The following is a 24,058-nucleotide window of genomic DNA, read 5'->3' on the forward strand; positions in this document are numbered from 1 at the left end:
TTTGTCACTATACACACTCTGTAACCGCTCAGGGCGTAGGGGTCAGGAGAACACACATAACAGCTCTCTTCACACATCTCTTTCCCTACTTTGCTCATGTGCTGATACCACAAATTATTAGTGACTTGGGCAGAATTGGTAACATATTTGTTCTCATGCCCAAAGTAATCGAGTACATTTCTTTTTAGTCTCTTCATGCATGTAGCTACTATAGGGAATCATTGTGCTATTATTTCACTTGCCATGGTAACAGTAGTTATAATCCCATACACTGGTCTGGTTACATTGTAAAGGACCAATTCTCTTAATGCCATAAGAATCATAAAATAAAGACTGTGAAATGTATAAAATGTTGTTATAAACATAATTTCTAATGTATAATGTGTTATTCTTTTTAAGTGCCAAAATCAAATATCTAACGGCATGATTACATCCCATTATTTCAAGGGAAAGATCTTCTTCAGTGCTTTGAGGATAAATATTCACAGGAAAAAGTGTGTTAGTAGGGCAAGTAAACTTTTTTCAAAAATAAAGTAAGCTTTTATATTGAACAAGAACACTACAAGACAGATGTTCCATACTCCTAGAGAGGGAAAGGTGTCCATCAAATAGGATAAAACCATACAAAATATAATTGTTATGGAAAGTATTTGTTATTTTCCTTATGCTGTAAAAGTATTCATGCTTTATTTCAGGCAAGTGCCATTGAAAAGATGTTGAACTGTCTTGTCTGTATACCTATAAGGAAACAATGGTTCTTATTCTTCTTTCTGTTGATTGGCCCTCACCACAGATCTTGTTTGAGCCCTTCCCATGTCTTCTTCACCTTCGTGCTTGATGTTAGCAGGCAGGGGATTCTTTTCTTTGCAGATTTTGACATCATTGAGGTGTAGCCAGGCCCGCCTTCCTTGGATTTTATCTGCGTTTGCCATGACTTCCTCAACTATATATGGGCCCTCAAAAACACAGCTTGTGCCATTGTCTGAAAAAACATTTGCATAGGGCTTTGTCACCAGGGAACAGTACTATTGGCTTCCGGAGTGTTTACGGATCAACTTGTTAATTTGCTTCATCAGTAGTCTACAACTCCCCCTACTGCGCTCGAAGCAGTTGAGATTTAAGACGCTCTATCATAGCCAACAAACAATTGTGTATTTTATTTCCTAGTAGAGTAGCTACATTTTCTGCTTCAGTTTGAGCTGGAGTGGGAGGCGCAAGGGCTGTGTGCATTTGGCATCCCGTCACCAGCTCATGTGGAGTCGGTTGATAGAGACGGGCTGATAGCGTAATGCAAATAGGGCTAAAGGAAGGCAATGGAGCCAATCATTTTTCAGTGTCACCTTTAGTTTGGCAATGCAATCTTTTAGGAGGCCATTGAAGTGCTCACTGATTCCCTTTGCTTGCAGGTGGTAAGCGGCCAAAAATGCATGATGATGAAAAATGTATGTTTAATACCCAAGAGGATTGTGATGTACTTAAGTACTTCATTTACAAAACACAGGCCATTGTCAGATCAGAGCACTTCGCACACTCCCCACCTTGGAAATACCTCACATACAAGGAACTTTGCAGCACATGCGGCATCCAGATGTGTGCATGGACTTGTTTCAATCCATTGGGAAAAGGGACATACAACTATTAACATATATCTGTAGCTGTTGCAAATGTGCAGCATATCGACATAGTCGATATGCAAATGCGTTAATGGTCCAGTAGGACAGGGTATGGCCAGCTGTACATTTCTGGCAGGTCAAGAAATTTACAACAAAATCTGCTATGTGGTCTGTTAAATTTGGACAAACCAGTCCTCTGAAATCAATACTGTAAGACACACTCTCAATGTATGTGCTGGGTGGTGCAGTTGGTCTAATGCTACTTTAGGCATTAATAGAGGCATAACTGGTTTCCCTGTGCTGTCCTGCCACCACATTGTATCTGTGGCAGACAATGAACATCCCCTTTGTTTCCATATCTCTTGCTCTTTGGGTGGTCTCTTCCCTGTAATTCTGTTATGTGGGCTATCAGCAGTGTATTAAATCCTTCATCACCATGTTGCGCGCACATGTGTATTTATTCAGTACAGTCGCAATGTCAGATATTTAGAAAAAATATACTGCTATTATTGTTTCAAGATTTGCGGCCTCGTTGCAGCGTGAAATGAAATCTGCACCACTAGTGTGTGCGGTACACTTAATCACAGCATTGGCCGATGGGAGTTGTAGACGTAACAGAAAGGAAAACCCTTTTAGTGGAAGGACTGAGGGCTTAAGATTAGAATATACGTAACACAAGGTGTCCTGCCACTTATTAATTCAACATATAATTATTCTTGTATGTAATATTTATCCAAAATGGTGGCTGGAATTAATCTGCCTGGAACACCCATCAAGAGCCTGGTTCTAGGTCTGTGGTGTTGTAGATAAATAAATTTAGCTATAACATGTTTTTTCAAAACAGCCTTCTCAAATTGGCCAAAACAATTTTATTACTACTTTTTGCTACAAGTAAATAATTTTCCTGTTAATTATTCCATTATAGTTGCCTTTTTCAAATGTTTTTTCTTTCATATTTGTACATTGAATACAAAAACCAAAACAAAAAACAAAAAGAAAATTGTGCTAGACCAAATGTGCACAGTGCAATATGTGAACACCAAACTTGTATGCCAAGGCTGTGCTTATGGGCACTACCCACAGTTCTGTGAATAGTTAAAAGAAAACAAAAAGCACACAAACATATATTGTCACAAGTGTATACAAGGTATGCATAGTACAATAATTCAGCATCATCATTGAAACTATGTCCGTGTCCTATACTATAACCTAACATAGGTCAGGCTGCAGACAAGAAATAACCAATCCTGGGTCTATGTTGGGTTTAACTACCTTACATGTATTATGGACTCTGGAGGTAGGTAATTTCTGGGTCCATGGACATTTCGTCTAAGATTGAGGGCGCCTTGTATCGTGTCTCTCTTGTGGAAACTGCCTTAGGGGAGGGGTACTGCCTAGGTGGTCTTCTATTGAGCACTGGCAATTGTTAGGGTGCCATTGTCACTGAGCGGGTGGGTTCTATAGATGCATAGGAGAGCAAGTGGTCCCAAAGGGGTGGTGTGTGGGGATGGCACTTCTTATTAAGAGATCTCTTGGTATTTCACATGCTGGAAATGAAGACTGTGTGTGCATGTGTTGCCACCGTCAAGAGCGGGCCTGTAGTACCTGAGTTTGCGTGTTCGTCTCTGCCCAAAAAAGATACTCTGTGATGTTTGGAGATGAACGGGGGCTGCTGTTGTATGTGGCCATACAGAGAAATGATTGGAGTTGTAGAGGATCTATGAATCTGTCCAATTATGGTGAATGCTGCACTGGTGTGCCATCAGCAAATAAACCCATGCCTTTTCCAAGGTGATAGTCCTGCATATACTATTGACGTCACATAGGCGGAGTCGTAGTATACTGTTACCATCTCTTTTTCATGTGTTTCCAGTGCCAAAATCAGGGCCACCCATTCTGCTGCTAGTGCACAGAAATGCGATGGCAATCTCGCACCTGTCATTGTCTCAAACTATTATCTAGTTTTGCTTTTATTATTGCTGTCCTGCTGTGCCTCTCGCCCATGCTCTAATCGATCTACGAGGACTGGTCAATGAAAAGGATTGTCCGCCCTACTAGGGCATTTTCTTTAACGTGTGGTATCTCATCATAGCATTGACTGTACTTAGTGCAGTTACGCACGTAATCTCTCCACTGGCTTTGCTATCAATTTAGCTGGATTCACCACTTGACATCTGACAATTTTGATCAATGGATTGGATATAATTACTTCATACCCGGAGGCTCTCTGTGTGGTCAATATGCTTTTGGGCTTTTCAAGTTTGGCAAACAGGGCAAGCTCAACAAGTAATGAAACTGTGCATCCCATAGTTATGCTGACAGATTTCTCAATTGCAAAGGCCGCTGCAGCCAATGCTTGTTCACAGGGATAATGTCCTCACATTACTGGGTCTAAAATCAAGCTGTAGAACACTAATGGCTTGTGTCTCATGATAGTTTTCTGTGCTCAGACAGCAGATATCAAATATGTGTAAAATGACTGTCTTCCCTCACTGTTGCTGCTTCCAATTCAATTTTAATTATCTGCCCTTCTTACATATCCGTGGGTACTTCTGCTTGAAACAGAAATTCTATGGGTTACCCCAATAGTCTTCCCTGGATTCTCAGAAGCCATGCTAACAATATTTGTACTCCATAAAGGAATACCTATGGGTTTAGTGGCACCCCTCTTTGCGCTTTCTGCCCATAGAATGCGGTTATGAATTCTTATGCATTCACATAATAGATTCCTGGGGTAGAATATATTATCCCCTGGTCAGTAAATAATATTACCATGTTTAATTTACTCATCAGGCCTCTCCCGAATATGGTAACTGGTGCCTTGTGGGAAATTAATAATGGCATGGATAAGTCATATTCTCCAATAGTTAGAGGTAAACAGTCTCTAAAAGGAAATCCTTGTGCATTCATGGCAATGCCTGTGTCAGAATGGTTGGTAATATCTTCTTCCTCCACCAAAGACTCTGTCTCTCCCACCTCCACTTCCACCTCACCTCTGTCTTTCCACCAGAGTGCTGGCTTTTGTCTTCCTTTGGGTCTGGTCTTCTCCTTTTTTTATGTAGATAGGGGGGACTGTGGAAGGACGCCTCAGTGTCACCTAAAGGAAAACTGTGGCTAAAATCCGCGGCCGCTTGAATGTGGGGAAAAAGACGATGGCACAAAAAACCCCAAGGAAGTCCACACAGAGCGGTTAGGCGAGAACGAGATCCAGGAGTTCTTGAAGCAGATCCGGGAAGTATAGTCTGTGGCCTGGTCCGGCAGCAGAACGGGATGTAGAGTGGAGCCCCCGTGCGAACTCCTCGGGAAGGTAAGTAGTAGAAGGAGCCTCAGCGAGCAGCACAGGGAAAAGAAGAAACAGTCCAGTTACAGGCGTAGGTCAGGTATACTGGGAGAAATATCAAGACACAGGGCGAGGGCGAGCAATCCAAAGGCAGGCAAGGTCGGTACATGGGAAGTCAATCAGAAGAAAACGGGGGAAAGGAAGAATAAGAAAGGCAAAGCGAGTGAGCAGAAAGAATAAACGGGAGACGGGCGGAAAGGAAGGAACAAGGTGAGGAGGTACGAGTCAAGCCGGGATGGGGCAGCGGAGAAAACAGAGAGAGAGCGGTCGAGAAATCAGACCGAAAAGTAAGCAAAGGAGGGAAAATGAGGGAGCTGTGGAATAGCAAGAGAAATGCAGGCTAACGCAGACGAACTGGAACTCAGGACATTGCAACGTGCCCGAATGCCAGAAGTGCAGAAAGTAAACAACCGGCGTCGGAAGTACTGCAATGAAAAGACTAGACCGGCACTCTGCGTTGCACAGAACGTGATGGAACCAGCCATGGAGGATGCCGTTTCCATCGGTTCCAAAGCCGCCAGTTACCCAAAGATGTGACAGTATGCCCCCTCCCAAGGCCTACCCCTCCTGGTTTCCCCGGGTGAATCTGATGGAACTTTCGTAACAATAGGGGGGCATTAAGACGAGATCTGGGTTCCCACAAACTTTCCAATCTGGGGTATCCTTTCCAATGTACGAGGTACTCCAAGCGACGCCTGCGATACCTGGAGTCGCATATGCTTGCCACCTCGTATACATCTTTGGAAGGATCAGGAGGAACAGAGGTGTTCCCAGAGCCACGAGCCCATCTGTCAGCCACAAAGCGTTTCAGCTGAGAGGTGTGAAACACCGGGTGGATGCGACGTAGACTGATGGGGAGTTGGAGGTGGAATGCCACAGGGTTGATGACATGAGTTATCTTATAGGGAACAATGAATCTGGGGGATAATTTGGAAGGGCGTACCAATCGTGGCAGGAATTTAGTGGACAGTAACACCTTGGATCCGACTCCCCAATTGGGAACGGGTCTGCGGTGTCTATCCGCCTGAGTCTTATTCCGATCTTGGGCCTCTTTAAAACCTAGTCTGGCCTTATCCTGGGCTTCCTGAATGAGGGCTAGGGAAGAGTCAACCGAGGGAATCTTAGAAACCAGACCTGCAAGGGGAAGGATGGAATGTGGGTGGTGACCGTAAGTACAAAAAAAGGACTCATTCCTAGCGTGGAATGAAAGGAGTTATTGTACGATAATTCTGCGGTGGGGAGAAGCTGGACGCATTTGTCTTGTTGCCGATTCACAAAGCACCTGAGGTATTGTTCCAGAGTGCCATTAAGGCGCTCCGTTTTCCCATTTGATTGCGGATGGAACCCAGAAGTAAGTGCCCTTTCAATCCCCAATTTATTGCAGAAAGCCTTCCAAAAATGAGAGGTATACTGACTTCCTCGATCTGATATAATTTTGGTTGGAAGACCATGCAATCTGAAGATGTCTCTCAGAAAGACCTCTGCCATTTCTGAAGCAGAGGGTACTCTGGGTAAGGGGGAAAAGTGAGCCAACTTGGTGAATGAATCTACCACCACCATTATGCAGGTGCATCCTTGGGTAATTCGACTATAAAATTTGTCGATAAAATGATCCAAGGACCAGTAGAATCTCGCATGGCTCCAACAGTCCAATGGGCCTTTGTGTGGAGGATTGGCTGCGAAGGCAAGTCGAACAAGAGTGGACATATAGACTGGTTTCCTCTCCCATGTCTGGCCAGTAGAAATGTCGTTGTAGTAGATCAAGAGTGCCTTTAATACCGCGATGACCTGCTAACTTGGAATCGTGACACCAAGATAAGGCGGTATTTTTTAATGACTGAGAAGGAAGGTACAATTTGCCATTGACCAAATATAGGCCATCCTGTATGACATATTCGGCTTTCTTGGACTGTCTTTCCACCTCAAACCTTCCTCCCGAATCTTCCTTAACTTGCTGCAGAAAGGTAGACAGGATCCCAATTCTCTTGGGTTTGGAGAACATCAATTCCTTAGACTGTTCAGGATCAGTGGTATAATAACTAAGTCTGGATAGGGCATCGGCAACCAGGTTTTGCTCGCCTGGGATGTATGTAATATCGAAATTGAACTGCGTGAAGAAGTGAGCCCATCTTGCTTGTCTAGTGTTGTAACATTCGAACTGTCGTAAGACCTGTAGATTTTTGTGGTCAGTCCGAATAGTAAAAGGGTGTTCTCCTCCTTGGAGAAGGTGACACCATTCTGAGCTGGCCAACTTCATGGCCAACAACTCGCGTTCTATTACGGAATAGTTCCTCTGACTGCTGTTAAGTGTTTTTGAATAGAATAGGAACACAGGGTGTTCCTTTTCTTGGTGCTTCTGTAATAATACTGCTCCCATGGCTGCTGCGGACGCATCTGATTCCACAATAAATGGAAGATGTTGATCAGGTTGCCGAATTATCGGAGCAGAGCAGAACAAAGTCTTGAGCTGTTGGAAGCTTTCTTCAGCTTGCGGAGACCAATGAAATGGCATCGAAGAATTCTTGAGGAGTGTAGTGAATGGCACAACTTGTTGAGAAAAGTTGGGTATGAATTTTCGATAAAAGTTTGCCAATCCTAGAAATCTCTGAATATCCTTTACCGACTTGGGTGATGGCCATTCTAGGATGCAACTGACCTTTTGGGGTTCCATGGCGATACCCTCGGGGGAAAGGATGAAACCCAAGTATGAGATGGAAGACGCTAAAACAACGTATTTGTCTAACTTTACAGACAAGTGATTTTCTTGTAATCTTTGGAAGACTTCCTTGACGTGTAAGTCATGTTCTTCCCGAGTGGGCGAAAAGACTGGTATGTTCTGTTGAAGAACCCTACTTGTGCTAAGCAAAAACGGAGTCATTATGACTGGATTCATTGTGTTTCGCATATGCAAACTTTAAGAGCGACCCTTTTGCCCTAAAAATGTATCGACAACCAGAAATGTACTCAGTTAAATTTCCATCTTCTGTTTATAGAAGCATCTTTTTACGCATTAAATTTAACCTTTATGTTATGTTATGTTATTTTGCATTTATATAGCGCCTTATGTACCATTGGTATGATCTCAAGGCGCTGGTAGGTTGAACGCCCTCGGGAACCGAAGTTCAAGTCAGTAGAGAAAGAGAGAGTCATAAGGTGCGTGTGAGCACCGGATATGTGTGCAGCAGGTGTGGCATTCGTGTGATAGTTGCTTGTTAGTGGTAGGTGTGGAGGTTAGCAAACAAAAGACGTCTTCGCCATGCAAAAGTTAATCTCTACATCTGGAAATGCATGTAGATTCTGCAAAGAATCGAAGCAAACCGAAACTCTAAAACATCTTCTAACTGTGCGCCCTATGCTCACGCCAAAGTGAATCTTATACCTGTTTCCCCATTTTAAAGATCTGAGGATTTTCACATCTGAAATACTGTGGATTAACATATTTGGCTCTCAACGCATGACAATTAAAATTGCTGTGGTTAGATTTTTCTTATCCTTGGATTGGATAACACTTTTCTCAACAGTATATTTTAAATCTGGGGATGTAGTATCAACGATGTTTATTTTAATTGTTTTTTTACCTTCTATTTTGACATTATATTTCTTTTCTTTTAAAACATTGCAATTTTACGTAACTATTGAATTAACATCACGTTTTGAAAGGTTGATAGTTTTTTTGGTTTATAGTCATATTTTCGAAATCAATAATTTCAAATGCATTATTGTCGAATCAATAATGTGGAGAAAAAAAAATCTAATTTTTTTGTTTTTTAAAAAGAAAATGTTATGGGGATTCCCCCACAACCCCCCGTTTTTTCTTATAACCCTTATTTTACTATCTAAACCCCCCAAAAAAACATATCAAATTAAAAAAAAAATATTCAACATTTTTTTTTCCACATTTTTCTTCCTCGAATTTAATGCATTCGAAATTATTGATTCACATTTTGACTGCACACCAGTTTTTTCAGCCGTAACAATACAAAATAAAAAAACAGGCATTTGCTGGAGGTAATAGAGCCAAAATATGTCTACCCTGGGCTCTGCCTGGCAAAGGCCAAGGCCTGATAAACTGCACGTATATTTGATTGGTCAAGATGGAACACTTATTAGCTGCCTCGCTGCCTCACAAGGTGCCAGACAAGACTGTGTACTGGAACCCTTTCTTTGCAAATATGGTGAACCCCATCTTGTGATCCATTTTAGCGGGTTCTTAACTGCAAGTCAATTCTGCTGCTCTTGAATGCTGATGATGCCACCAGCAGATACATCAGATATTGCTTGTGAAATGTTGATGCCATCCAGTGATGAAGAGCAATAAAAAGCCAGGCTAGTCGTACAGTGAATTGGAACCCGGTGAGGGACAATGAGCTTGTAACAAGCGAGCTCATTGGCCCCCTCTAACTGGTTACCAGCTCCACAACAACTTACCTGCTCCCAATTTGCACTGCGTCCTGCAAAGTTCCTTCATTTCTCCGACTGGCCGTCATGGAAAGGGCAAAGGGACTATGTGTAGTCCCTTCGCTCCGTTCCATGGTGGCCATTTCAATTGCTTACTTTTTTAAATATGTTCATGGCTGCCATGTTAAGGGAGAACGGATTACATGTTGTCCCTTATCTCGATCGATGGTGGCCCATTTTAATTTAATTTTACTTGAGTGGCAAAACGGTTTCCACGCCATTTCCCAAATCGGCAAACGTGCCGGAGTACTAATAGTAACATTACACAGGTAGGGGGGACCACAGCTTGTGGGCCTCTGCAGGAGCCTCAGGTGCCAGTGGCTATGTGTTTGGTTTGCTGTAGTGGCAACTGGCATCTATTCGGTGGCCAGTATAAGTAGCGACTAATGCATGAATGTGCAGTCCTCAGTCAATGGGTGCATACATAACCGAACAAAGCCCATAAGCTTTTTGTGCCCCATTCGGATCCTAACTTCTTCTAAATTGTACTCAAATGTAATAGTTTCGGCTTGTAGGTGACGCTTTTGCACCACTGTGTAGCCAAAACTAAACAAAGCAACCTTTGTGATCCCATTTGTATGCAGTGACTGCTTGGAAATACCTCAGTACATCTCAAAACACTTGCAGTGAAGTTTCCTGGTATGTCAACAATACCTTTTAGCAGTGACCCAATGAGTGTGTGGAGCACAGAAGGTAAATAGCGATTTCCCAGGGCCCGTGGGAGGTACCAGCGGCCCTGAGAAGAAAGCGGGAGCCAATGAGTAAGAAAAGGGCCCCTGCAAGATACCAGTGGCCTCAGGAGAAAGCGGGAGCCAAGGAGTAAGAAAAAATGTATATGATAGGTTATTTATATTGCGCTTAATACCCAGAGGTTTCTAAGCGCGGACCCGTGGATCGAACCTGTGGTGCTCCGTGACGTCTTGCTTCCAAGGCGAGCGCATTGCCCCTGAGCTATCCTCCCGATGCAACTATTTCTCAGCCCTACGCCAAAGGCGGGAGTCCAGGCCGGATCACTAGATCGCGTCCCTTGTGCACAGGAACACAAGTAACCCTAGATATGTGTTTGGCCAGTAGGTCTTGGCAGTCAGGTGTGAGCTGTTCTGTTTTGGGTGGGGTCACAATGACTTTCCCTATGTGTTTTGCTTCTGGTGATGGCACAGGTGAGGTCAAACATGATGGACTGGAAATCGATCCAGAAAAACGATTAGTTGTTAGGATTATACGCATTTCATCCATCCATTTTTGATTGACCCAGAGTTCAAAGTTGCCTGGGACTGACACATGGCAGTTCCCGCGGAGGGTCAGTGAAAGTAGGGTGACCAGACGCCCTGGGTTTGTCGGGACTGTCCTGGAAATTGGAGCTCTGTCTCCCTTTGCAAGATTATATTTCCATTGGAAACTGCAGTGGTCCCGGTTTTTGGTAGTAGGTCTTCATAGCTGGCAGGCACAGCTCGCACAGAAGAAATGCTGCATTTTACAACTTAAGATAGTGTTAGTTTGTGATAAATTAATTATAATATGTGTTTATTTGAACAGTAACACTTAAACCCCCTTCTCTTCCAACCGCTACTGAAGTGTAGGGCCTTGACAGCTACTTTAAAGAGTCAGTCCTACTTTTATGTTAGTTGCTTTGTCTCGTTTTTTTACTTTTGAAAGGCGGAGCTGGGGGCGAAATAGAGTCGACAGTGTAGCAGCAGATGGAAAGTGAGCGGACAATGCATGGTCAATAGCAATTTGCCACCAGGATCGGCGACTTGCGCAGGATGCTGCGCGATAGTCGATTAACTGAAGAGCGGGACCATTGCCAGCAAGTGAGAAAGGCCCCTGTCGGCGACTGCACATCAATCACCCAAAACAAGCGGACATGGCACGTTGCCAAATAAATTATTCAGACTTGCATCTGTGAAAAACTATAAGCATGTCGCAAACAGCGGCATCACATTTTCGTGCAGCGCTTCATGCCAGATTCCTACACCTTCTAAGTGCAATGATAAATGTTCTTAATATCACCATGTGGCGGGCAATTAAGTTAGGCACCTAAGAATGATGAAGGGCTGAGTCTGCCCTTTCAATACGCCAACTTGAGTCGCCATGGCCGAGTACAGAGGTCTCGGGCACGCGCTTAGTTTGCGAAGCCGGTATCACTACATATTATTTCCACAAAAAATATCTCTGTATATATGGTCTTTTGGAATGGCCATAGGCAATATTTTTGGGGTGATCATTTGTGGTTTTTATGGGAGCGGGGATTGAGGGGGTGTCCCCCGGTCCTTTAAAAATAATGCAGGGGTCGCGGGTCCCGCAGGTTCCATGCCTTAATATTGCTTCCAAATTATGGCGATATTTTTGTAAGGCGATATTTTTGCGGGGATATTAACACATGGAACCGCGAAGCCATCTTACCAGCTGACTAGACCAGTCACCCTCTATCTTTTCAAAAGCCAATGATACAAACATTGCAAATTGCCCTCGTGCAAAACACATTCTGGCAGCGCATTAGTGCACCAGGGCACTTTTCACGCTAGTGCTACGACTAGGGCAAACATTGCCCAGCTGCAAAAATGCTTTGAAGGAATATGTTGCCGGCAGTGGGTGCTAACTGCGCGTGCACCGGTGCTACGCTTCTGTGATCCTGCTGCCCGGGTGTATATGGGCTGATAGCGTCGGAATTGAAAGCACACATTAGCAGTCTGTCCTCGGCTGAATTGCTAGATCATATCTTAAGTACATTTATGTGGAGTTATTCTTGGCAGCGCTGGCAGGGTTCGCTTTTTAAATGGCACCTTGCCACTTGACCCCGCTTGGCCTGCTTCCAGAGTTTGTGATTGGATGCGCGTTCACTTCCTGCGCGCGTGTGCTCGGCTGCAGGGCGCGAGGGGCGCTAGGGGCGCGCTGCAGAGGCTGCAGGAGCGGGGAAACACCTCCAGGACGTGAGTCACTGCTTTATTTCACTGTGAATAGTGGGAGATGTGCGTAGATTCTCAGCTGACAGTTATCCAACAGATGTCCTTGGCATGAACTCTGAAATCCGCCTGCCCGTGCCACGGCGCGGGTGTGCTCAGGCACGGCGGCATTTGGGATTGAAGCTCAGAAGGGTGCCTGCCTTGGCATGCTGCTGTGAATTCGAGTAGGACCTCCTCCCCCCGTCTCTCTCTCTCTCTCTCTCTCTCTCTCTCTCACTCTCCCTCTCTCTCTGGTCCTCTGGTCTCTCGAACCCTAGTTCTGCTTATGTTTTTCTTTCCATTTCGTTCTCCGCCACCTCCTCTCTCACACCCTCGCACTCTCTTTCTGCCTCGGCCCTTGTCTTTCTTTCTCTCTCTCTTCCCATTTTGCTGTTTCTATTTTTCTTTCATTTTCTTTTCCCCCTCCTCTCTCTCTCTCTCTCTCTCTCTCTCCTTCCTTCCTTCCTTCCTTCCTTCCTTCCTTCCTTCCTTCCTTCCTTCCTTCCTTCCTTCCTTCCTTCCTTCCTTCCTTCCTTCCTTCCTTCCTTCCTTCCTTCCTTCCTTCCTTCCTTCCTTCCCCACTCCTCTCTCTCGCTCTTCTCTCCTCTCTCTCGCTACCCCCTCCTCGCTCTGCCCCTTTTTGTCTTTCTTTTTTCTTTCTCCCCTCTCCCTTTCTTTCTATCTCTCGTTGTTTTCTCTCTCTGACATTTTTCTCTATTTGTCTTTCCATTTTTTTCTCCCCCCCTCTCTCTCTCTCCCTCCTCTCTCGTTCTTTTTTCTCTCTGCAACTGTTCCCTATATGTCTTTCCATTTCTTTCTCCCACCTCTCTCTCTTTCTCTCTCTCTTGTTAGCTCTCTCTGTCCCTTTTTCTATTTAGTATTTCCATTATTATTATTTATTTATTTGTACATGCTTTACAATGAACCTTTACAACCTCAAAAGGATCACATCACATAATTAATCATTCAAAAACATGCCAATTTAAAATAAACCTTTTAGAACACATTTCATCGCATTTCCCTAAAAACACAAACATTCATATATACCCTTTCATATAATATATCTAAAATACTCTATAACAATTGCAAATCTGTAGAAAACTCAATAGTTCAAGCTTTAGTGCCACCGCGTTCCCATTCAGCATCTCAACGGATGCTAACTTGTAAACATTTTTTTCAGAATATGTGACACGCCAGTAAGGCAGGGCAAATTAAAAGCAAGTGGTTCAGATTTTCTGGTTTGTTAAAAGCACATTTAGCCTGAAACGCATGAACTTGTTTCTAAAGGAGCAATCTGGCTAACCTCCTCAAGTACCCTTCCGTGATCCCCACCTTTTTATGATGGGTCTACAGAGGAAACTTAACCAACATTCCTCTTGTGGAGTTCCAATCTCTCCGTCAGTTCATTTCCTTCACTTTCATAGAGTTAGAGAGTAAAAAGTTCACTGTTAAATCCATATTTAATAATAGCTTTGTACAGTGTTGATCAAACTCAGCAGATTTACTTGTTTTTTCCCTAATTGTCCAAAATCTGCCTAAAGAAGAGGAGAAGGGGAGCTTAAAAACGTATAGTACAAAGCTAGCTTCTGTCCTCAAAGACTGCAACCCTAATTCATGGCGGACAACCACTAAGGAAACACTCTGTGGAATAAAGTAGAAGACTCTTCGCCCAATAATATCTTCGAAGCGATCAAGTTAATCCAATAACCACATTGGTAAAATCTCCAGACCCTATGTGCATTTCGGAACCACCTTACCAATATAACATTTCAAAACAGGAACCATAGAGAATTGGCCAAATTTTGGATCCACCTAAGCCATCTGTGCCGCAAGCATCACTGCCCTTTGCTTTCACAAAAGTTCTGATAAAAAGTTTTGGAAGGATGTGCTAAAATTGGTTAACTGGATACAACATATTTTCCTTAAACGACAAACTACTTTATTAACATGCCAAACAAAATGGTTTCTTTTGTCCCTTTTACAGAATTTCATGACCACCGTTTTGTTCGGGTTAATCCTTGGTTTGTTTTCTTCTATAAATAAAACAAAGGCATTCATTCATCTTTGCTGGCCTGTTGGTGTGCAGTCAAACAGGATACAATCATCAGCGTATGCCAACCATGGTATATGCAACTCACCTATTTTTGGAGCTACAACAGGGATTCACCAACATCAGCCATGTACAGATAAAAGGACGGGGCCAAAATGCACCCCTGCCAGAGTCCATTCCTTGCCACAATTAGTTTAGACATTGCTCCCTCATTGTTAAGTCTTACTTGCAACAATGTGCCCACATGTATGTGTATCAACAATTTTAATAAGCCCATCAGTAGGCCTCATTTATTTAGTTTGGCCCACAACAGGCTGTGGTCAACCAGATCAAAAGGCATGAATAGGTCAATTGACAAACCATAACATTCCCCAGGCTAGTTTTTGTTTGCAAGACATTAGGTAGCCCCGACAATCTGTACCCACCTGCCTTCAGAATCTGGTTTGAAATGTATCTAGGATACCATTCTCCGAGCTCCAAGCCTCTTTTCTCTCCAGGATCAATGCAGAAAATATTTCGGAATCTGTATCTGTTAGGGTGATATGCCGATAATTACTAGGGGGCATGTTCTCACCCTTACAATAGATTGGTTTGAGATAGGCTGTCTTCCATGAAGCTGGAGTAGTCAGACTTCCCACGATACCTTTAAATAAAATCAGCATGATGTTTGCCCAAACCCCCACGGCCTGTTTGAAGATTTCGTTAGAAAGATGATTTAGCCTCCCGGCCGAGAGGATCTAGCTTTAACAATCATTCTTTCAATATCTTCAACAGAAAAATCTAGAGACCATTTATCGAGACCAATATTTCACATCCAACATCCTCCCCCTCCTGTTTCCCATCAAGCAGCCCAAAATGCTTCGCCCACACCTCCTCCAATATGGTATTTAATTGCACCCCCACCTGATTTAACTTCACAGCCATAACCAGAGAGCAAAAATGAGCCTCTTTTCTCCCAGTCATTATGGCTAACATAGCCTCACCATCCTGGTGTTATATCTGATGCAGGCAGGTGCGCCCTGCTCGAGTGCCTAGCAAGTGCTGTTACTGCTGTTGTGCTCTACCCTGCGGTCCTGCTATTCCATTGTGCGGCTTGCTTCCGAGGTATTGCCTTATGCCAACAAAGGATTGGGAAGTTTACTCACCATCAACTCATGCCATGTGGACTATTTATGCACTTTTCCACTTTCTTTTTACATTATAGAGGACTTTGAAGCCGAAATTTGGTAGCTCTGCCTACTCACCATAGAGATTGTATATAAAAGGCTGCGCGCGTGCCACGCTCGCTCGCACTGCTCGAATGCCTAGCGAGTGCACTTACTGCTGTTAGTGGTGTGAGTGGGGTTTGGGGAGCTGGGAATCCGGGGTTGTTTTGGTGCCTAGATTATGCCGGTGGAAGGTATCAGTTATGGAGCAACGTGAAACTAGTAGCAAAAAACGGAATGGTGGGTTGATTGTTAAAAAATCCCTCTCCACTAGAAATAGTAACAGAAATAGCGTCCTCTCGGAAGGATTGACCAAAGCTGTAATAGAAACAGTATGGGATAGGGGAGGTGAGTTTGCACTAGCCCAAGATAAGATCACTTCTTACCTAAAACCAATAAATAAACAGGTTGCTCCTACCACAGACACAGGTGTGATAGCTGAAAATAACACAAAGTGCTGGCTGGCTCTACAATACAGTTACCAGAATTCCCTGCTGCCACTACCTGGTACATACCAGAGGGATTCAACCCTGAACACCTGCATTCAATCAGCCTTCCTGAAGATTGCTGAGGCATGAAAGCGTGCTAGGAGGAGACCATCTTTAGACTGTTTGTGCTTACTGCAGCTGGGACCCAGAGTAGCACCCCTGCGACCCCTCTTGCTTTGTTTATATATTCAGTTAAAAAACGTTGTTAAAGGGACGTTATGATTACAAGTAAAATTGAAAACCCCAAGAAATTTGCCAGTTATGGTAAGCTATGCAACCATAACGTGCGCTGCCTCGATACACTGCTAACACTAACACCCAGGACATCAAAGATGACATCAGAAATGACATCACTGATGACATCACAGATCTGGGGTGCTTGTTTTTGTTCAGTGATAGTAATGATTTTAATCTGAGGACTTCATGTGGTTCTACTACATTGAACCATGATACACGTACTATAAAGGTACTGTGCATGTAGAGCTTGACCTGGTGCTTTATTCCGAAGTTCTTTTCCCTGAGGTCATGATGCACATACATAGAACTAGAAGCAGGTCCCATGCAGATAATACATTTCTCAAGACTATGATATGCTTCAACCTATCATAGTACTACCTAAACATACCATCTTGAGAGTACTTTAGTACTTTAGTTCTATGATCCACACTGGATTCATTGTTTCTCTGTATGGATTACTTTATTGCTGCATTCACAAAAAAAACTTCAATACAAAGTTTATTTTTCAATAAGCACCTTTTATGTGACATGGAGTAGTTTACTACAAGGCTACTGATCACCTTTGATATGTTGTAAATGACACTGTAAGTGGTACCCCTTATACAATGTTATTTATGATGCCATCTTTGATGTTCTGGGTGTTAGTGATGGCCGGACATGGCGGTGGTGCAAGTTATGGTTGCATACATTACCATAACTAGCAAATATCTTGGGTTTTTTGATTTTACTTGTAACCATAACGTCCCTTTAACAAAGTTTGTTCACTGAATTTGATAGGTTTTTGTTACTGTAACATAACCATAATGTCCCTTTAAAAAATGTTCACTGAATTTCATAGGCTTTTATAAGTGCCATTTAACCATAACTTCCCTTTAACAAAGTTTTTTTTAATTGAGTTTGATAGGTTTTTTAGTGCAACCTAACCAGAATGTCCCTTTAACAAAGTTTGTTCACTGAATTTGATAGGGTTTTATTAGTACCATGTAACAATAACATCCTTTTCACAAAGTTGTATCACTGAATTTCATAGGCTTTTATTAGTGCAACTTAACGACAAGGTCCCTTTAACAAAGTTTCTTCCATGAATTTCATAGGTTTTTATTAGTGAAAATGTTTCATGATGTTAAATCACTGTATATAAGTTATTAATAATTCCTCTTTTAACATATATGAAAGAACTATAAACCACCTTTGACAAACATATTTATTTGCAACACATACTGATGTGTGTTGTTATGAGCAGTGCATGGTGGGGATGCAAGTCATGGTTGAATTGCCTAGGGTATGAGACTCGGCCAGGACCAAACCACCCCCATTATCCACTGCACCTACCCTGCTTCCTAGTTCAGTGTCCACTATACCCTCATAATGTGACCAATGGCCAGTGATCATGGCTTGCAGCCATGGCCAGTCTCCACAATCCATGGACCGTGGGCTTCGTGGAGCATGGGCTTCGGCCATGCCACATGCCTCAATAAGCAAATCAGAATAGACATTTGTCATTGCTGGCCGGCCATTTGCTACAATCCCGTCCAGCACTTCGGGCTGCAGCCACAAGCAAAACGTCTTTTCCCATTCAAACATAGGTTTGGGCCTTGCCACATGCCACAGGAGGCAAATCAGGGGAGACATTTGTCCTTGCCGAGGGCCAGGCCCACTGTCCATGCACCAAAGTTATATCGCTATTTTTTGTACTTACATTTTGACACTGGAAAAAATAAAACACAGGGGGCATTTGCAAAATCATGCTTTCAGGTCTTTGCTGATGCTCCTCGCGCAGGTTTACTGCAATCTCACCCAGCACGTAAGGCTTTAGCTGAAAGCAGAAGTTTTGTTCTCATTTAAACCTAGGACTATGCCATGCCGCATGCCCCAATTAGCAAATCAGAGTAGAAATGGCCCTTGCCGAGGGCCAAGCCTATTGCTCAGACAACAAAGTTATATCACTAGTTTTTGTACTTACATTTTGATACTTTGGAAAAATTTAAACGCAGGAGACATTTGCAAAAACATGCTTTCAGGTCCTTGCTGATGCCCCTCGCACATGTTTACTGCAATCCCCTCCTGCACTTCAAGCTGTAGCCGCAAGCAGAAGTTTTGTTCTCATTTAAACCTAGGACTATGCCATGCCGCATGCCCCAATTAGCAAATCAAAGTAGAAATTTCTCCTTGCCTAGGACCAAGCTTATTGCTCAGACACCAAAGTTATATCACTAGTTTTTGTACTTACATTTTGACACTTTGGAAAAAATATAACACAGGACAGATTTGCAAAACCATGGCTTCAGGTCCTTGCTGATGCTACTCACACAAGTTTGCTGCAATACCGTCCAGCATTTCGGCTGTAGCCATGAGCAGAATTTTTTTTCCCATCGAAACCTATCCCGATTTCCAAAAATGTTACCACATAGTCGGTCCCTTCTGCCCATGCTCACTTTAACCCCATTACCAGTCCCTCGTGGTCATGGCTAGTGGCCATATTGTCCAGGTCATGGCTTTCAGCAAGGACCCAGACAATCTGGCCACTGCCCATGGCCACAGTCTCTATATACCTCAGTTACCAAAGGTATAGCACTATTTTTGTACCTACAGTATGACACTTTTCAAAAAATATAACACAGACACATTTGCAAAACCATGTGTGATGCTGGAAATGCATCGGAGGGACAGGGCCTCCGTATCCTTGTTCTTTACTGCCTTTTATCGTGTGTTCTGTCGTGTTTTCCACGCAGGAGTTCATGTGGGACTCCTGGCGGTGCAGCTCTCTCTTTTGGTTTTGGTGAACAGACCCATGGGATACCCTTATGGCACCCATGGGTGGGGGTACAACCTTGTACCCCTACTGTATGTTTTTGGGCACCTGTGTGTGGCCCACAGAGCAGAGTACGGGCTGGGGGCAGCTCTGTGCTGAAATGACTGGTGCCCGGATCGTCCTCCATTTTGGGATGCCCAGGCCCTGTCATTGGAATCGGTAGATTCCTGATGGGGACAAGATGGCCCCAGTGGCCTCTTGCCCTCCATCGCCTGTTACCTTGATCTTCCCGAAGTCCCGGGAAGCCCTGTCTCTGTCCCATCCGCCTGACTGGCTGTTGGGTGGAAGTTCCATATATGGTAGTGTGGGAAAGTGCCGACCAGACTGGCTGGAGACTTCCCAACAACCGTATGTCGTGGGTACACCTGTGGGTGGGACCTGGGTGAATGGAGTGTGTGACGAATACGCATTCTGTGTTGTGGATGTCTAGTATCTGGTGTTTGACACAATGACTGAGGCAGCCCTGCCCGAAACTGGTATGAATGCAGTGTGGAGTGTTGAATGGCTGAGTACTTGTCCCAATACACATAACTTGTTGTGAGTGTCTGGAGAGAAGTGAATGGCCTGAATGCACTATGCACCAGATTGGCTACCTGCCTGCATGAATGCCCTTCTGACCGATTGGTTGCCTGACTGTGGCCCAGCAGAATGGGAGACCAACTAATATATCTGGGGGCCTCTCACTGCAAGAATTCGTGTTCAGAAGCTGAAGTCCACTACGACGAGGAACTGGAGTAAACCTGAAGCTTGACCTTGAAGCCCTGCTGGAAGGGATGAATTGCTGTTGCTCTCCTTCATCAATCTGAAAGCTGCTTTGTCTCCAAGGACTGACCCAGAGAGGACTTGGTAAGGCACCCTCTTCCCGAGCTACGAGGGACCATCGTGCACCAGCTGATATTTGCCAAAGCTCCCTGGTAGACAGACCTACGACAGGCTGCCGACCCGAGACGGGAACTGCCGCGCAATCCCAAGGAGAAGGGCCCGGACTGTTGTCCGCCGTCGCCGATCAGAGCCGCCATGCTCCTGGTGCCTAAGAACTTTCAAATCCAAGGACGCTCTCATCTGCATCGCCGTTGCTTTATCCCGCTGGAGAAGGCCCGACCGTTGACGCGCCGAGGAGTATCCATCGGTGAGTTTCCTGCCACCCAAAGGCCACAGAGACGCCGATGACTCGACACCCTTGCTGGGCCACAGTTCTTCAAACTCTTTGCGGTCCAGAACTATCGACATCGAGGTGCCCCACACGCCTCTTCCTCGCAGGACGTTTACGCTTCCCCATCGACGAGCACTGCTAGGAAAGAAGCTGCCACTTCACCGTCATAGCTCATCCTGTTCGCCGTCGGACATTTGACGACCCGTGACTCCTGCCTTAAAGGGAGGGCACTCAAGAAGGGCCGCTGATTCCCCGACGAGGAACGCTACAACGCCATGTACTTTGGGGTTGCAGAGCTATTGGGAAGTCACTTGTGAACAATATATGGACTGGGCTTGTGATATATCTTTATTCTACAGGTTGCCCATGTGGGGGGATCTTCACACAGAACTGTGTCTAAGTAGCAGGCCAGTATTCTGCCAATTGTTCTAACCAACTGCTTTCCTCTTATATCTCTTGTTCGTTTCCTTTACAAACTGATTTGTGTGACATTTAATCGTACAGTTGATGCACTTTAAGGAGATCTAATAGTAACTGTGGTACCACGTACAACTGTATATTTGCCATTATAGATAACCGAGTACAAAGTGAGTTATCGTGATATTGTACATAACCTTGAGTATTAATTATATAAAGATTGTGTTTTAACTAATACAGTGTACGGACATTCATTTGTGGGTGCTTGAGGACTACACTGTACTTAAGAACCAGCCTGCATCACCTCCTGAGAAGCTAGGACTTGATTACTCGACCACGCACCAATTATAGAGAATCTTGGCAGGGGTCCTCTGTGCCTCTGCTCTACCAAATAGAGAGCGGAAGTACAGACCCCCCTCAGGTCCTTCACACCATGCTTTTGGGTCCTTGCCAATGCTCCTCGCACAAGTTTGCTGCAAATCCATCCATGTTCTATTTTCTTAAAGTGTTAAAATATAAGTACAAATAAATAGTCATATAACTTCGACCCCACTTGACAAAATCTATTCACACTTTGCAGAAACATTCGTTTGTGCAGAGTCGTCAAACGGCACAAAATGTATAAGCCATTCAAACATTTTGGGACCCCCCCACTCAAATGTTGCCCTCTCCTTGCGAAACAGCACCAAACTTGGCAGAAGCATTCGAAGTTTGGTCTAAAATGATATTGCACAATTTCATTCAGTTTCATTGGGGTTAATTCCGAGTTGGGCGGTAAGGGTTTGCGGGCACCGGTAAGGATGCTGGTGCCGGTAAACCCTTACCACCCTATTCCGAGGTCCCTTAGCGGGTCCCAGCAGGAACGGGTGGTCTAACCACTCGTTCTCTGTGGTTCCCATTAAGGGACCTTGGAGCTAATAACGGTACCGCATTAGCGCCTTCCCCATTCCCATTGAGGCCTATGGGGGCTCAAATGGGGAATGATTTACTGAATGGGGACTTACCGGGTCCTCCAGGGTCGGAATGACACGGTAAGTCCCCATTCAGCCAGACCGGACCCGGACCCGGATTTGGAGGCCTCCAAACTCGGAATGACACCCATTGATTGGCACCAAAGTTATAAGCTATCCATCCAAAAACTGCTTTTCACTGACCCTATAATGCAGGACTTAAAAACACCATCTCATCCTCATCACCCCTCGCCTCCTCAGAGATTGTTTCATTAGTTTGACAAGTGTCATTTTGTGTTTTTTTTTATTTTTTATTTGAATTTATTGAGTTTTTGTTCAATATCAGTCACAAAAATATTTTAATTTTTTTACAAATTCAAGGTTACAAAACAATATCAGAGTATTTCAGAGTTAACGTCCCTGTATACATTTGTTACATACCTCCGTCTTTGAGCTGTAACTATTTCACATGGCTTTCCCTTCTCCCTCACTCCACCCCCCCCGTGAGTCGAACAGACATCTTTGGGAATATATCTTCGCATATCTTTGAATGGTCACAGTTTATTAACAAGGGAATTACCCATTTGGTGAGACCTTTTAACTTTTTTCGTTCTTGCCTTTACTCACAACCTTATGAATTACACCCTTTGTGTTTCAACCAAGCGCATCAAGTCTGTTGGCCATTTGACTCCCCTGACAAATGTTTATTCGTAAAGTCCTTCCATAGTATCTCACATTGTGAGAGATGCTGTTATTTTTTCCATTATACATAGGTTTGTGGCCACATTAATCCTTTCATTCTTGCTCGGGACTGTGTTGGGCTTCCATTTTGTTACAAGTATGGCGCGGGCTGCTAGCAATAGCTGAGGGACCGAGCCTTTGATTCTACTCCATTCATAATCGCTTTTCTCGAGATCAAATAATGCAAGATGGGGGTCTGGAATTCTTTGGATACTGTCTATTTCATTAATCCAGCCTAGGTACTCATCCCAAAATACTCTTATTCGGGGACAGCCCCACCACATATGCCAGTAGTCAGCGACTTCCCCACATTCCCGCCAGCATCTTGGGTTAATCGTTTGGAACATCTTAGAGAGCCTGAGAGTGTTGTATTGCCATCTGTGTAGTAGTTTGATAGCGTGCAATTTATATTGGCTGGATATGGACGTTTGTGATGTCGCTTTGCACATCCCTTCCCACAATTCTGGACTTATTTGCTCACCTAGGTCTCTCTCCCATCTTCTTCTCAATGGGTCTGTAGTTCCGTCCCCTGCCTCAACCAGTTCCCTATACATGGCTGATATCAGGCCCTTCATTTCTGTCCTAGAGTTTAGTAACTTTTCAAAGGGGGTAAATTCTCGCAGAATGCCTTAAATCTGTATGTACTGGAAAGTGGACAGTATGCCTATCCCCAGGGCTTTGGTCAGTTCTGGTAGTGTGATGAAAGAGTCTTTTTTTCTGTAATTGCCCCACCCTCTCTTATCCAGTCTAGTACCATGTTTGGAATCTCTCTACATTGGGGATGTGTTCATTAATTCCCGGGGACCATAAGTGACTCAGTGGGGATGGCCATGTGGTGATCTTTTGCATCCTCGTACTGTATCTCCAAATTCCCCATATGGTGTTCAAGATCGGGTGTTCTTTGGTTCTTAAATGGAGTTTCTTTTTAGGAGCCCAAATCCACTCCGACACCATGGCTGGTGCTAGGTAGTGGTTGTCCATATGTATTCATTGAGGCTCTTGTGATTGCGTAAATGGGGAATTAGAACGCGCAGTTAAGACGCTTCATAGTATTTTCTAAGATCGGGGAGTCCTACTCCGCCTTTATCTTTGGGGATTGTTAGGGTGTTGTTAGGAAAGATTTCTTAATTGTGGGTAATTTTCCTTCCATGTGGCAACCCCTAAACTTTTTGCTGTTGTTTTCACCAGGATCTAGACTTTGCCAGAGAAGTGCAGCCTTCTGCCACACTCCTCTGGGCTTTCGCTCCATTCTTACGGGGAAACTGACATGCCCTTAAGACAGTCAGTACCGGGAAACGTTGTTTTCCGTAGTTTCTTTATCATGTTGCAGCTTTCGCGCAACATGACACAAGAGGGCACTGTAAGCTAAGTTACTGCTCTCTTGGGTCTCTAGTCTTCTACAGGCCCTAGATACTCTATTTGGATTGATAACGAACGGTGCAAGTGAATCACGGACGAGACTGGTGGCAGCAATCGTTTCTTTGTGTTTTTGAGCTCCTTTTGGCGTTTAAGCGCGTTTCACGCGCTTAGCCCAAAATGGTGGCCTGGCTCCCAAAATGGCCAGACCACGAGGCTCGTTGTCCTGTCCGCTGACCGTCTTGCCCCCTTCACCTTCCACAGGTCGAGCCGACCCGGGGCCTTCCTTATTTGGG

This window comes from Ambystoma mexicanum, chromosome 14 (assembly GCF_040938575.1).
Source record: "Ambystoma mexicanum isolate Mex_15411 chromosome 14, UKY_AmexF1_1, whole genome shotgun sequence".
Classification (NCBI taxonomy): Eukaryota; Metazoa; Chordata; class Amphibia; order Caudata; family Ambystomatidae; genus Ambystoma; species Ambystoma mexicanum.